Below are 16,336 nucleotides of genomic sequence, written 5' to 3'. Positions count from 1 at the left end.
TGGGAGGAAAAGTGAGGAATGGGAGTATACACTCATTGGAAAGATGCTAAAGGCTATGGATGAGCAGAGCCACCTGGGTGCAAATATATTATTTCTTGTGAGTACTAATGCAGGTAGATAAAGGCATTAAAATAGCCAGGAGAATTCTGAATTGTATAAATAGGGGCTTTGAGGGGTTCTGAGAAATATGTACAAGGCAATGGTTAAGCCCAGTTGGAACAGTTTGTTTTGGGCACCCCATTATGGAAAGAACATCAGAACACATAAGAACATAAGACGTAGGAGCAGGCGTAGGTCATTTGGCCCCTCGAGCCTGCTCCACCATTCAATAAGATCATGGCTGATCTGATCTTGGCCTCAACTCCACTTCCCTGCCCGCTCCCCATAACCCTTGACTCCCTTACCTTTCAAAAATCTGTCTAGCTCCACCTTAAATATATTCAATGACCCAGCCTCCTCAGCTCTCTGGGGAAGAGAATTCCAAAGATTCACGACCCTCTGAGAGAAGAAATTCCTCCTCATTTCCGATTTAAAAGGGTGCCCCCTTATTCTGAAATTATGCCCCCTAGTTCTAGATTCCCCCACGAGGGGAAACATCCTCTCTCTATCTACCCTGTCAAGCCCCTTCAGAATCTTATATGTTTCAGTAACATCCCCTCTCATTCTTCTAAACTCCAATGAGTATAGGCTCAACCTTTCTTCATAAGACAGCCCCTTCATCTCCGGAATCAACCTTGTGAACCTTCTCTGAACTGCCTCCAATACAAGTATATCCTTCCTTAAATAAGATGACCAAAACTGTACGCAGTACTGCAGGTGTGGTCTCACCAACGTCCTGTACAGTTGTAACAGGACTTCCCTACTTTGATACTCCATTCCCTTTGCAATAAAGGCCAACATTCCATTTGCCTTCCTAATTACTTGCTGTACCTGCATGCTAACTTTTTGTGATTCATGTACAAGGACCCCCAGATCCCTCTGTACCTCAGTATTTTGTAATCTCTCCCCATTTAAATAATAATTTGCTTTTTTATTTTTCCTACCAAAGTGGATAACCTTGCATTTTCCCACATTAAACTCCATCTGCCAGATTTTTGCCCACTCACTTAGCCTATCTATGTCCCTTTGGAGATTCTTTGCGTCCTCCACACAATTTGCTTTCCCACCTATCTTTGTATCATCAGCAAATTTGGCTACATTACACACAATCCCTTCATCCAATAATAAAAGCTGAATGCTGTACTGGGGAATTAAGTACTTGAAGGATGAGTTGCAACATCCCTGAATTGTCTCATTTTCTTAATATACAGAAAATGATATCTTTGTAAGTCATTAGCTGAAACACGTTTTTCAAACAATTTTTTTTCCAACTTAGTTTATGCACCTTTTGTAATTACTCTCGGGTATTTAAGCAATTAGTGTGCCCTTGCCTGGTGACAATGCGTTTGTGGTTGTGTGTCAGTTGAGCTCTACAATTTTCAACGTGACGAGTTGCTGATCTCAATCAGCATAACTGATGTAGCAATTTAGAGGCAAAGCATTTCCTCCATAGGGAGAGAAAATCAGAGATTGGTTAATCGATGTTGATCTCGCAGTTTTGCAAGTGGTTGCGAAGTATTTCCAACAGAATATTCCTGCACCTATGTGCACCAGCTGTCCAAAAGGCATAATATTTGTAGTTTAGTCTTCAGAACACTCTAGCATTTACAACTCCAGCAATATTGCTCCGTTGAGCACAAAAAGTAGCTGTAATAGTAGCTGTTTGACTTGTAATTCTGTTCCCATACAAGTGCACTGAGATCACAGCAAGAAAGCTGAGACAAGTAGTAAAGTTGGGCAATGTTTTGATTCTTTAAAGATGTTTCTGATACGAGTGTTTAAATCCTCAAGTGTTGTGATTTATGGGTAATACACAGCATTGTCTTTTATTATTCCTGTTGTTGGATTGCTGTGTGACTTTATGATTCACAGTTTATTAGGTCTTCTATACGAATGAAAAACAGAGTCTCAAGTTTTGAACATGTTCCTCACAAATGCATGTCATTAATGTATTTTGTTCCTGCAACGGCTATTGGGATGTATTGTTTAAAATAGATTGTTTTAATTTGGTTTTAGCAGGATTGTTTCAGTCATAGGGGGTGTTTTAAGTCCTCCCCAAAATGTGAATGCTGAAATAATAACCATACTGTCAGTCCATTTTGAGCAGTAAAAACAGTGGTGTTTCATTAGACTTGCAGACAGGAATACCACCTTGAAGAAAATTCTTCCTCATTTATTCAACTTTGAGGAGAGAGAGTTAAAAGGAAACGCAATGGAGGTTTTTTAAAATTGTGATGGTTTTGAAAGGTTCTGTTTCTTCTGGTTGGGGAGTAAGTGGCGAGGGATCATAACTACAAAATTGTCACCAGGAAAATGAGCAAAATTAGTTTTTTTTTCATGCAGAGATTTGTTCAAGCATGGAATGCTTTGTCACAGGGACTGGTTGTGACAGAGACCATTGCATCTTCTCAGGGAAGAATAGATAAACACACAAAGTGGAGGAAGATACAGCACTGCAGAAAGAGATCAGGGCAGTGGGATTGGCTTTAGATTTTTCTAGCAAAGTTATGGCTAAGCCACAGTGGGCCAAATGGCATCATGTTTGGCTATAAACTTGTATGATTCTGTGTTTCATATACAGAAAGACTACCTGTCAACCCATGGGGGTGGGAGGGTGGAAAATCACTTGTTACACTGTCCCTTGAGGAATACATGCCCCATTGCAATCACATGAACTTCCTCTATTCTGATGTATCAGCCAGTCTGATTTTTTTTTTTGTTCTTTCGTGGGATGTGGGCAACGCTGGCAAGGCCAGCATTTATTGCCCATCACTAATTGCCCTTGAGAAGGTGGTGGTGAGCCGCCGCCTTGAACCACTGCAGTCCGTGTGGTGAAGGTACTCCCACAGTGCTGTTAGGGAGGGAGTTCCAGGATTTTGACCCAGCGACGATGAAGGAACAGCGATATATTTCCAAGTCAGGATGGTGTGTGATTATTTTATTGAACTAATATGTTATCAGATAAAGTGAATGTAATAAGTAGTGGTACATTACCATTGGTCTGTAGTTGAAAATTAACAAAGCTTAATTCAGACACATAATTATTAGATAAATTAAACCGATTCTTTAGCATTTTATCCTCCTGTAAACTGAACAGGCAGATAAATGTGGCATACATTAATAAGCCAATTTAGTAATGTTAATTTAGAATATGTTTACTGTATATAGTGATAAATGTATGAAGTGCTGATATACAGCAGCTGTCCATTCTGCAAATCATACAAGTACTCTCCTTGTAGGTTCTGTTCTTCATTGTAATATTTTGGACATCATAGTTCAGCTGTGTGAATAAACAAATAGTAAAAGCACTTTTCAAGGCATCAGACAGCACCAGTTTGAATCGGTCATTAGCTATCCTGTGGAAAACTTCCAATGCTATGTACAATCAAGTCATAAATCCATTTATAAAGAACAGGCTTATGATTTTGTTACACATGGCATACACCGGAAACATCCCCCTCAGTGGTATGCAGTGATTACAGTTACTGAACTCCTGTATTAAAGTATAAAAGCATAATAAAAAGCTAGTTTCAGATAACAGCTATTCATTTCTCTAAACGAGAATGAAAATGTTAATTAGCTCCACAAGGGCGATTTTCTTCCTCCTGTAAGTTCCTTCCTGCTTTCCATGGTTAGACACTCACAGTAACCATATCTAATGATCTAATTTTCCTCTGCAGTGATGATCATAATGGGCAGTGTGTTCATAACACTTCTGCTTAATGGGGAAATTGTTGAGAAAATTAGAACCAAGTCTTTTTTACTTCAGCCATTTATTTGTCTCTGGTTAGTAATGGCCCACTTAATGATATTCAACATTATCATAATTACCCAGCTGATGATTTGTTGAAACGATTTTGTGTCATCAAGAATATAGCAGCTTTCATTTATGTAGCACTGTTCACACTGAAGAAAACTTCCAGCTCATTTTACAAATCAGGGAATGAAATGGATTAACATCATAGAAATATTGTCAATTTACAAGATGAGGTGCAAATAACATGTATAAAATCTAATTTTTTAAGTGGTTTAGAAAACATGGGAACTGTAACTGCTGCTAGTAACCATCCATTTATTTCTGCATCAAAAACTCTGGTGGAATGAAATTCTAAATTTACTGAAGATTACTGTCTGCTCTGCACATACAGGAAAGTTAATTAAAGTCGCTTTCAGAAGTCCGAATGTCTTGAGAAAGGTTGCATTGCACCCTGTGGAAGCGTCTTCTATCCAGTGTAAACTTGATTTATGCTGTGGATGTTGTTCGGGGACCCAGGCTGTCTCCAAACGTATTTGGAACGGAAAACGATTCAGCATTCAGCCAAAGTGGCTTTTCAGTATATTTGTGAGACTTTTTTTGGGGGGGGTGGTGTATTTGCTTATGAGCAAGCAACTCATTGAACCATGGCCCAGCTGGATGGGCATTCATAGTGGTATGTGCGCAAGTGGGTAAAAGAATCTTGATTTGGGCTATAAGTACACTTTTGCTTAAACTGTTGGACCTAAGCAATTAATTTGTACCAAAAATCAGTGTGAAGCTCAAGTTTTATTCTGTTTGGTAGGTACTTCTTTCCTGATGAACTCTATTGAGTCCCTAGTTGTTATGACCACAGCAAGGCATAAACATCCTTTAATACAACAGGTCAATGGAGTTCAACAAAACTAAATAAATTCACCAATTTATACAAGGCATTTTGACCATCTGTTCTGTTAAAAGGTGTTGGAAAATACTTTCTACACCCAAACAAGCCAATAAAATCCAAGAGATTATTTTTTAAACCTCAAATATTATGACTGGATGAATATGGGATTATATAACCTATATCTCACAGGGATCTAATGGGTATGAGGAAAAAATTAAGTGAGTGACTTGCTTGGTTACTGAAGTAGATGGTTAGATAACTGAATATTTTTCATATCCAGTGGGTATTTTGAAAAGATCAGAGGTATCCAGTTTTCCACATTGTGTGCATGCAGGTGCTTAATATGTGGCAAATGGGATGTATCACATAGAAATTCCCATCCTGTACAGACCAAAGACTGTTACCAATTTAATGATATAGTTGGCAATAGATTCATAGAATAGTACAGCACAGAAGGAGGCCATTTGGCCTATTGGGACTGCACCGGTTCTTTCGAAGAGCAATCCAGTTTGTCCCACACCCATGTTCTTTCCCCATATCCCTGCAACTTTTTCTCCAAGTATTTATCCAATTCCCTTTTGAAGGCTGCTATTGAATCTATCCACCACCGCCCTATCGGGCTGTGCATTCCAAATCCTAGCCACTCGTTGCATAAAAAAGTTATTCCTCATGTAGCTTCTGGTCCTTTTGCCAATCACCTTAAATCTGTGCCCTCTGGTTATCGACCCTTCACCCACTGGAAACAGTTTCTCTTTATTTACTCTATCAAAACCCTTCATGATTTTAAACACCTCTATCAGATCTCCTGTTATCCTTCTCTGCTCTAAGGAGAACAGTGACATAATCATTGATCATGCGTCCCACACAAGCACTGCCCAAGTGGTGTAGTGCGTACACTGTATAAGGATGGAGTTTCTATCCTCGCGATTTCCCTACCCATGCGGGTAAATGCTGAGCAGCAGTAAAATGACTTCCCTCAGGAAGGGAAAACTGACATCCTTACACATCACTTGACAGCCAGTTGAGCAGTATCTGGAACAGATAGTTGCTCACCTTGTTTGGGAGAGATGGTGCCAATAGTTCAAAAAATAAACACAAGCTCAGTAACAGTGATGAGTATGTTTTATTTACTTAAAACTAAGTATATGGAGTAAATCTGTTTGGCAACAGGTTTCTTTCTGTTTGTGTTGATGGTGACCTCAGTTTAATTTTGGTCGGCACCTGCAGCCTGATCTGTTAACATTTGTCACCATCAGCAGATATAAGAGTGTAACCTTTAACTGAAAACCAAAGCTTTTTTTGGCAAAGAAGCCATTGTTTTCCTGCTATTGTGTTTAATATTTTGTTTGAAACATTTTACTTCACATATTTTATTTTATTCATTGATAAGGGCCACTGCAACACCAGCGGCAGACTGCACATCTTCCAACAATATACTCCTCATTTGCAGTATTTGAATCAGTCACTACTAAGGATGCCAGTTAGTGTAATTTTGGCTGCAGTTCCTGGTCCCAGGAAGACATCTATGTAAATTGCCTTAAAAACTGAGTATATGATTAATGTTGATTTAAACTTAATTTGTATAAATTATATATCACAGCTTTTGGGAGAGTCTGTGCAAGGTGGGTTGAGGCTGTTTCTTGTACCATCTCACAAAGATAGAATAGTGAAGGAGTAACACTTTTTTGTGGTGTAAAAGGTCTGCTTTGTGAGCAAGTTTGTCTTTAATAAATGGAAATGAATTGATTTCTTAAGTTCTTAAGCTTCTTAGTCCTTATCATTTATATTTGTTATGCCAATATGATTTTTTTTTTTAAGCACAGCACAGCAGAGCATGGCTGTGGCATTCTAAATCCAACTGAAATCTAGTCCAGTTTCTGCGTAAAACGTACAAATGTTCCTGAACATATAACCAGGGAAGCGTGGTGGGGGAGGTGCAGGGGTACGGTGAGAAGAAACTGGAATAAGGGAGGAAACTGTACTGAAGAAATGTTGTCAGAATTAAGCCAACATAAAAGGTAGTCCTATCGGCATATAAATAGTAAAAGAGTAGTAAGAGGGGGGGTGGGGCCGATTAGGGACCAAAAAGGAAACCCATGCATGGAGGCTGAATTACTAAATGAGTACTTTGCATCAGTCTTCACCAAGGAAGAGGATGCTGCCATAGACATAGTGAAGGAGGAGGTAGTGGAGACACTTTAAAAAAAAAATTGTTCATGGGATGTGGGCGTCGCTGGCAAGGCCAGCATTTATTGTCCATCCCCAGTTGCCCTTAAAAGATGGTGGTGAGCCGCCGCCTTGAACTGCTGCAGTCTGTGTGGTGAAGTTACTCCCACAGTGCTGTTGGGGAGGGAGTTGCAGGATTTTGACCCAGTGATGATTAAGGAACAGTGATATACTTCCAAGTCAGGATGATGTGCGACTTGGAGGGGTACTTGGAGGTGGTGGTGTTCCTATGCGCCTGCTGCAGTTGTCCTTCTAGGTGGTAGAGATCGCGGGTTGCCGAAGAAGCCTTGGCTAGTTGCTGCAGTGCATCTTGTAGATGGTACACACTGCAGCCACGGTACACCAATGGTGGAGGGAGTGAATGTTTAGGGTGGTGGATGGGGTGCCAATCAAACTGGCTGCTTTGTCTTGGATGATGTCGAGCTTCTTGAGTGTTGTTGGAGCTGCACTCATCCAGGCAAGTGGAGAGTATTCCATCACACTTCTGACTTGTGCCTTGTAGATGGTGGAAAGGCTTTGGGGAGTCAGGAGGTGACTCACTGCAGAATACCCAGTCTCTGACCTGCTCTTGTTGCCACAGTTAAGTTTCTGGTCAATAGTGACCCCCAGGATATTCAATAATCTGGCTTGATGGTAATGGTAGAGTGAGGGATATGCCGGGCCATTAGGTTTCAGATTGTGGTGGAATACAATTCTGCAACTGTTGATGGCCCACAGCACCTCATGGATGATCAGTTTTGAGCTGCTAGATCTGTTTTGAATCTATCCCATTTACCATGGTGGTAGTGCCACCCAACGCAATGGAGGGTGTCCTCAATGTGAAGATGTGACTTCGTCTCCAAAATGACTGTGCGATGGTCACTACTACCAATGCTGTCATGGACAGGTAGATTGGTGAGGACGAGGTCAAGTAGGTTTTTCCTTCGTGTTGGCTCTCTCACCACCTGTTGCAGGCCTAGACTGGCAGCTATGTCCTTCAGGACTCGACCAGCTCGGTCAGTAGTGGTGCTACTGAGCCACTCTTGGTGATGGACATAGAAACATAGAAGATAGGCGCATGAGTAGGCCATTCGGCCCCTCGAGCCTGCTCCGCCATTCAATGAGATCATGGCTGATCATCCAAATTCAGTACCCTGTCCCTGCCTTCTCCCCATACCCCTTGATCCCTTTAGCCTTAAGAAATATATCTAACTCCTTCTTGAATATATTGAATGAATTGGCCTCCACTGCCTTCTGTGGTAGAGAATTCCACAGGTTCACCACTCTCTGGATGAAGAAATTCCTCCTCATCTCTGTCCTAAATGGCTTACCCCTTATCCTTAGACTGTGACCCCTGGTTCTGGACTCCCCAGCCATCGGGAACATCCTTCCGGCATCTACTCTGTCTAGTCCTGTTAGAATTTTATAAGTTTCGATGAGATCCCCTCTCAATCTTCTAAACTCCAGCGAGTATAAGCCCAATCGACCCAATCTCTCCTCATACGTCATTCCTGCCATCCCAGGTATCAGCCTGGTGAATCTTCGCTGCACTCCTTCAATGGCAAGAACATCCTTCCTCAAATAAGGCGACCAAAACTGCACACAATAATCAAGATGTGGTCTCACCAAGGCCCTGTACAACTGCAGCAAGACATCCTTGTTCCTGTACTCGAACCCTCTTGCTACGAAGGCCAACATACCATTTGCCTTTTTAACCGCCTGCTGCACCTGCATGCTTACCTTCAGCGACTGGTGCACAAGGACACCCAGGTCTCGTTGCACTTCCCCTTCTCCCAATCTATTGCCATTCAGATAATCTGCCTTCCTGTTTTTGCCACCAAAGTGGATAATCTCGCATTTATCCACATTAGGCAGAAGCGTGGGCGATGCAGTACAATCACCCAACCTGTCCAAATCATACTGGAGTTTCTCGGCATCCTCCTCACAGCACACACGCCCACCCAGCTTTGTGTCATCTGCAAACTTGGAGATATTACATCTGGTTCCCTCGTCCAGATCATTTATATATATATTGTGAATAGCTGGGGTCCAAGGACCGATCCCTGCAGTGCCCCACTAGTCACTGCTTGCCACTCGGAAAAAGAGCCGTTTATTCCAACTCTTTGCTTTCTGTCTGCCAACCAGTTCTCTATCCAAGTCAATACCTTGCCCCCAATCCCATGTGCCTTAATTTTACACGCTAATCTTTAATGTCGGACCTTATCGAAAGCCTTTTGAAAATCCAAATACACCACATCCACTGGTTCTCCCTTATCTATTTTACCAGTTACATCCTCAAAAAATTCCAGTAGATTAGTCCAGCACGATTTACCTTTTGTAAATCCATGTTGACTTTGTCCGATCCTGTCACTGTTTTCCAAGTGCTCTGCTAGTACATCTTTTATAATGGACTCTAGCATTTTCCCCACTACCGATGTCAGGCTTACCAGTCTATAATTCCCCATTTTCTCTCTACCACCTTTTTTGAACAGTGGGGTAACATTAGCTACCCTCCATTCCATGGGTACTGTTCCAGAGTCTATAGAATTTTGGAAGATGATCAGCAATGCATCTACTATTTCTAGGGCCACTTCCTTAAGTACCCTAGGATGTGGATTATCAGGCCCTGGGGATTTATCGGCCTTCAATCCCGTCAATTTCCCTAACACCATTTCCCTACAAATACTGATTTCTTTCCGTTCCTCCCTCTCATTAGACCCTATGTTCCCCGACATCTCTGGGAGGTTATTTGTGTCCTCCTTTGTGAAGACAGAACCAAAGTATGTATTTAATTGGTCTGTCATTTCTTTGTTCCCCATTATAAATTCCCCTGATTCTGACCGCAAGGGGCCTACGCTTGACTTCACCAATCTTTTTCTCTTCACATATCTATAAAAGCTTTTACAGTCCCTTTTTATGTTCTTAGCAAGCTTACTCTCATACTCTTTCCCCCCCCTCTTAATTAATCCCTTTGTCCTCCTTTGCTGAATCCGAAACTGCTCCCAATCCTCAGGTTTACTGCTTTTTCTGGCCAATTTATATGTCCTCTCCTTGGATCTTATGCTATCCCTAATTTCCCTTGTTAGCCACGGTTGAGTCACCTTTTTTGTTTTTTTATGCCAAACAGGGATGAACAAATTCTGTAGTTCATCCATGCGATCTTTGAATGTTTGCCATTGCCTATCCACCGTCAACCCTTTGAGTGACATTCCCCAATCAATCCTACCAATCAACTCACGCCTCATACCATCGTAGTTTCCTTTATTTAATTTCAGGACCCTAGTCTCTGAGTCAACTACTTCATTCTCCATCTTAATGAAGAATTCTATCATATTATGATCGCTCGGACCCAAGGGGCCTCGCACAACAAGATTGCTAATTAATCCTTTCTCATTACATAATACCCAGTCTAAGATGGCCTGATCTCTAGTTGGTTCCTCGACATATTGGTCCAGGAAACCATCCCGTATACACTCCAGGAATTCCTCCTCCACAGTATTGTTACTAATTTGGTTAGCCCAATCTATATGTAGATTAAAGTCACCCATGATAACTGCTGTGCCCTTATTACACGCGTCTCTAATTTCCCGTTTAATGTCATCCCCAACCTCCGCATTACTGTTTGGAGGTCTGTATACCATTCCCACTAATGTTTTCTGCCCCTTGGTATTTCTCAGTTCTACTCATACAGATTCCACATCATCAGAGCTAATATCCTTCCTTTCAATTGTGTTAATCCCCTCTTTAACCAGCAATGCTACCCCACTTCCTTTTCCTTTTTGCCTATCTTTCCTGAATATTGAATACCCCTGGATGTTGAGTTTCCTGCCTTGGTCACCCTGGAGCCATGTTTCCGTAATCCCAATCATATATCTGTTTACCTCTATTTGCGCAGCTAATTCATCCACCTTATTACGAATGCTCCTCGCATTAAGACACAAGGCCTGCAGGCTTGTTTTTTTTAACAGTCTTACACCTTTTAGAATTATTATTTACTGTGGCCATGTTTGATTTAAACCCTTGATTTCTCTCACTGCCACCTTTGTTTTTCTCCTTCCTGTCTTTTGCTTCTATCCTTGTTTCCCTTTCCTCTGTCTCCCTGCTCAGGTTCCCAACCCCCTGCCATTCTAGTTTAATCCCTCCCCCAGAGCACTAGCAACCACTCCCCCTAGGACATCGGCCCTGGTCCTGCCCAGGTGCAAACCGTCCGGTTTGTACTGGTCCCACCTACCCCAGAACCAGTTCCAATGTCCCAGGAATTTGAATCCCCTTGCACCATTCCTCTAGCCACGTATTCATCTGAAATATCCTTCTATTTCTACTCTGACTAGCATGTGGCACTGGTAGCAATCCTGAGATTACTACCTTTTGAGGTCCTACTTTTTAATTTACTTCCTAACTCCCTATATTCAGCTTTTAGGACCTCATCCCGTTTTTTACCTGTATCGTTGGTACCTATATGAACCACGACAACTGGCTGTTCACCCTCCGCTTCCAAAATGTTCTGCAGCCGTTCTGCAACATCCTTGGCCCTTGCACCACGGAGGCAACATACCATCCTGGAGTCACGTTTGCGGCCGCAGAAACGCCTACCTATTCCCCTTACAATAGAATCCCCTATTACTATAGCTCTCCCATTCTTTTTCCTCCGGTCCTGAGCAGCAGAACCAGCCACGGTGCCAGGAAGTTGGCTGCTGCTGCCTTCCCCTGATAAGCCATCTCCCTCACCAATATCCAAAGCGGTATATCTGTTTGAGAGGGGGATGGTCACAGTGGACCCCTGCGCTACCTTCCTGCGCCTACTACTCTGCCTGGTGGTCACCCATTCTCTTCCTGCCTGTGCAGCCTTTACCTGTGGTGTGACCAACTCCCTAAACGCGTTACCCACGACGTCCTCAGCATCGCGAATGCTCCACTATGTATCCACTCGCAACTCCAGCGCCGCAATGCGGTCTGTCAGTAGCTGCAGCTGGATACACTTACCGCACACATGGTCGTCAGGGACACAGGAAGTGTCCCTGATTTCCCACATAGCGCAGGGGGAGCATGCCACGGGGCCGAGCTCTCCTGCCATGACTTACCCTTTAATTAATTCAAATTAAATTAAATCAAATCAATCCCACCAATTACACTACAATTAAATGATATACTGAAGGGCCCTTGTTTACCAACAGTCCCCGCTACACCACAGACACCTTAGAAACTATAAACCACAAAATTTAAGTTCGGAAGAAAGAGAGAAATACTCACCAACCAATCACTTACCTGCTTTCTGGTGACGTCACACTTCGGTTACTTTTTACTTCTCTCTCTCTCCCTCCTCTCACAGTGAGTTCAGGCCCCTCTCCAACCGCGCTCTTTATTTACTGGCCACTGCTCCAGTTCCCGGCTCGGTCCGCTCCTCCTCGGCTGTGACATTGAAGTTCCCCCACCCAGAGTACATTCTGTGCCCTTGCTACTCTCAGCCCTTCTTCCAAGTGGTGTTCAGCATGGAGGAGTACTGATTGATTCAGCTGAGGGAGGGCGGTAGGTGGTAATCAGCAGGTGGTTTCCTTGCCCATGCTTGACCTGAAGCCATGAGAGTCAATGTTGAGGACTCCCAGGGCTACTCCTTCCCGACTGTATAGCATTGTGCCGACACCTCTGGTGGGACAGGACATACCCAGGGATGGTGATGGAGGAGTTTGGGACATTGGCTGAAAGGTATGATTCTGTGAGTATGTCTGTGTCAGGCTGTTGTTTGGCTTGTCTGTGGGACAGCTCTCCCAATTTTGGCACAAGTCCCCAGATGTTGGTGAGGAGGACTTTGCAGCGTCTGGGTGTGCCGTTGTCGTATCCGTATCCGTAACCGGTGCCGATGCCATCTGGTTTTATTTTTCGTAGCAGTTTTTTTATGACTGGGTGGCTTGCTAGGCAGTTATGAGTCAACCGCATTGCTGTGGGTCTGGAGTCGCATATAGGGCAGACCAGGTAAGGATGGCAGATTTCCTTCACTAAAGGACATTAGTGAACCAGACTAATCCGATAGTTTTATGGTCACCATTACTGATACTAGCTTTTTATTAACTGAATTTAAATTCCCCAGCTGCCGTGGTGGGATTTGAACTCATGTCTCCGGATTATTAGTCCAGGCCTCTGTATTACTAGTCCAGTAGCATAACCACTATGCTATACCGTCCCCACTTGATGGTATAAAAATTGATAGAGGTATTAGAAAAGCTGGCTGTACTTAAAGTAGATAAATCAGCAGGAACAGATGGGATGCATCCTAGGATGTTGAGGGAATTGAGGGCGGAAATCGCAGACGTACTGGCCATAATATTACAATCCTCCATAGATACGGGGGTGGTGCCAGAGGACTGGAGAATTGCAAATGTTACACGATTGTTCATAAAATGTTGTAAAGATAAACCCAGTAACTGCAGACCAGTCAGTTTAACCTCGGTAGTGGGGAAGCTTTTAGAAACAGTAATCAGGGACAAAATTGGATAGGTGTGGATTAATTGAGGAAAGCCAGCTCGGATTTGTTAAAGGCATGTCGTTTTTAACCAACTTGATCGAGTTTTTTGATGAGGTAACAGAGAGGGTTGATGAGGGTAATGCGGTTGACGTGTACATGGATTTCTAAAAGGCGTTCGACAAAGTGCCACATAATAGGCTTGCCAGCAAAGTTGAAGCCCATGGAATAAAAGGGTCAGTGGCAGCATGGATGTGGAATTGGCTAAGTGACAGGAAGCAGAGAGTAGTGGTGAATGGTTGTTTTTCGGACTGGAGGAAGGTATACAGTGGTGTTCCCCAGGGGTCGGTTCTAGGACCACTGCTTTTCTTGCTATATATTAATGACTTGGACGTGGGTGTACAGGTCACAATTTCAAAATTTGCAGATGACACAAAACTTGGAAGTATAGTCAACAGTGAGCAGGAGAGTGGTAGACTTCAAAAAGACATAAACAGGCAGGTGAAATGGGCAGATACATGGCAGATAAAATTTAACGCAGAAAAGTGTCATATGATACATTTTGGTAGAAAGAATGAGGAGAGGACATATAAACTAAATGGTACAATCCTAAAGGGGGTGTACGAACCGAGAGACCTGGGGGTATATGTGCACAAGTCGTTGAAGGTAGCAGGGCAGGTTGAGAAAATGGTTAAAAAGGCTTACTGTATCCTGGGCTGCATAAATAGGGGTATAGAGTACAAAAGTGTGGAAACTGTATGAAACATTGGTTCGGCCCCAACTGGAGTACCGTGTCCAATTCTGGGCACCACACTTTAGGAAGGATGTGAAGGCCTTAGAGAATGTGCAGGAAAGATTTACGAGAATTATTCCAGGGATGAGGGACTTCAGTTACTTTGATAGACTGGAGAAGCTGGGGTTGTTCTCCTTGGAGCAGAGAAGATTTGATAGAGGTGTTCAAAATCATGAGGGGTCTGGACAGAGTAGATAGAGGGAAACTGTTCCCATTGGCAGAAGGGTCGAGAACCAGAGGACACAGATTTAAGGTGATTGGCAAAAGAACCAAAGGCGACGTAAGAACTTTTTTTATGCAACGAATGGTTAAGATCTAGAATGCACTGCATGAAAGGATGGTGGAGGCAGACTCAATCTTATCTTTCAAAAGGGAGTTCGATAAGTATCTGAAAGAAAAAAAATTGCAGGGCTACAGGGAAAGGGCAGGGGAGTGGGACTAGCTGAGAGTCGGCACAGGCTTGACGGGCCGAATGGCCGCCTTCCGTGCTGTAACCATTCTATGATTCTAATGTGTCAACTAATTATTATGGGGCTCATCTGGGTAAGTGCAGTTTCAGTAAATATGAAGAGGGATCCACCACTGGTTGTTATTAGGTTTGTTCAGGAAGTTCTTCTTTATAGCTGTATTATCAATCCCAGCATCTTAACATTACCACCAATCTACTTTTCATATCTTTAATGCTGTCCTGGGAAGGGAAAGAGGAGGAAGGCATATTTTAAAAAAAAAATTATCTTTAGTCAGAAGTGTATTATACAGCAAGTCATTTTATATGGTTTCTCAGTTCATGGGGGAATTTTGTATAATGATTGGTCATCACAGTATATGTAACAAATGTATGCTTTTTTAAAATACTATGTTTGGCTGTTGGCAGGTTCAATTTAAAGGCGATCAGTTTGTGTAAGTTTACTAAAGCAGGATATCCAGTATCCACACATTGATTTATTATGTGTGCAGTTACACACATGCTGAGAACCACTGTGGCTGTGGAACAGTGACCAGATGCCCTGTAAAAACTGTTCTGACTAATTGAATTTTCAACCTGAAATGTGCAGAATGCTCCTGAAAATCTGGCTGAGGGAAAAATACAGCAAACTCCCATGATGGTTGCATTTTTAATCTTCCCAGTAATTTCAGGCTGATTCCATCAGACCACACTGAAGCCCTGAACCAACACCAACCTGCCATCCAACAGCTTTCTGTTCCTTTCTCCCTCCCTCCAAATCTTGTTGCAGTTATAATAGTCAAAGGCTGACTCTGACCGTTTCCTCCAAAACCTAGAAAATTATTCACCTGAGTAGTGCACTTACCCGAATTGTATTCACAATGGTAGGATGTTACTTCCCTCTAGTACAGATGAATGATATTCTATTGTACCACCTTTAATGAGGGCACTGTCACCTACAGCAAGGGAGTTCAGCGGGTAAGCCTTCAGAGATTAGTGCATCTTTAAAGGGGAAGAATAATCTAGAGGCAGTACTTCTTGATGAAAGCATTCTTCTCTTTCCCCCCCCCCCCTTATAGAAAAAACCCCCCACATCAAAACCAAATATCAGCATGTCAAATTTGCTGACAGCAAGAAAATAGAGATAGCAGTAACGATAAAGAATGTTGAAAAGGATTTAGATTAGTTGTCCAATTAGGCAAACAACTGACAAATTAAATTTTGCACTGATATAAGTAAAATATTGTATGTTGGTTGAGGGTGTGTATATATAATATAGCATAGCTAAGATGAAACTGGAATATTACTTTGAATTAAGATAGGACCAACAGGCATAAAGTTAAATTAATGAAAAGTAAATTTAACACAAATATTGGGAAGAGGAACTTCTCTCAAAGAATGGTACAAGTTTGTATTAATTTGCTAGGCAGAGTCATGGAAACAAAAAACATTAGGGTCATTCAAAATGCTGGATGGTACAATGGGAGATTAAGCAGAGTGGCGGAGCTGAGCTTCAATGGGACAAGTAGTCAATTTTCATTACTGATTTAAGAACATATAAGAAATCAAGAAAGAAACCCACTACTGCTCCAACCATCTTAAAATGACCTATTAAAGCTGCATTTTTGTGAACCTTTTATGTTTGGATAAATTGGCATTTATTTTAAACATGCATAATTTGGTCACGTTTTGAGGGG

General features: G+C 42.3%; 1 protein-coding gene across 18 annotated transcripts in view; it reads left to right on the top strand.

The window, feature by feature from the left end:
- The window catches only part of ralgps2 (Ral GEF with PH domain and SH3 binding motif 2), a 911,087-nt gene that overhangs the window by 393,581 nt on the left and 501,170 nt on the right, over positions 1-16,336 (top strand). The gene's annotated exons all lie outside the window — the stretch shown is intronic.

Source organism: Somniosus microcephalus, chromosome 3 (assembly GCF_052327205.1).
Source record: "Somniosus microcephalus isolate GS21.2 chromosome 3, FLI_Smic_1.0, whole genome shotgun sequence".
NCBI lineage: Eukaryota > Metazoa > Chordata > Chondrichthyes > Squaliformes > Somniosidae > Somniosus > Somniosus microcephalus.
This window is presented reverse-complemented; position numbering and strand designations above follow the sequence as displayed.